Source organism: Microtus oregoni, unplaced genomic scaffold, assembly GCF_018167655.1.
Source record: "Microtus oregoni isolate MIOR12 unplaced genomic scaffold, Mior012 000034F_ref0000314, whole genome shotgun sequence".
NCBI classification, from domain to species: domain Eukaryota; kingdom Metazoa; phylum Chordata; class Mammalia; order Rodentia; family Cricetidae; genus Microtus; species Microtus oregoni.
Genome location: NW_024543093.1, coordinates 1,733,364 through 1,733,983, shown reverse-complemented (window position 1 = coordinate 1,733,983; position 620 = coordinate 1,733,364).

The window sequence follows — 620 nt, the reverse complement described above, 5'->3', positions numbered from 1 at the left end:
CAGTAGTTTTGTGGCATTACATAAACTATTAACTTTTCCAGAATCATGGATGAATATTTAAAGATTCTAACACACATAGTATGGGGAGGAGCCATCATTCCTTTACTGATCCATCACTCTGAAAAGAAAGGGGACTTAAAATAGCTTGGAAGTCAAGCCTAAAATTATCAATACTACATTAAACATGATTGAAGTAAGTAAACGAAACTACACCTCTAGTTTTTCAATAAAAATATTTAATAGGTCCTATGGGTGACAACATTTGCTAGTCCTGGTTAAATGGGCAATGAATTCAGTGTTTTCCCAAGTCATTCCCAAACCGTTTGTCCTTGTCATCCTTGTGAAATTGAGGTCAGAGGGCACAGTTTTGCTGTCAGGGTATGTTAGTTCCTTGTTTGAGGATCGTGGCTTCTTAATCGAGGAAGGATGACCTCAATAGCACACGACTTCCTCTAGGTACAATCGTAACTCTAAACGTGGCTGATAATAACCAGACATGGTTATTGGGGAAACCAAAGTCCATCAGCCTTGCTTGAGCAGACCGGCGGGTCTTTTCTTTCTCGGAACCTTTGTCCTGGGTCTGCGTCCTCGCCCAGAGAGGGAAAACCATAGGGCGCGGA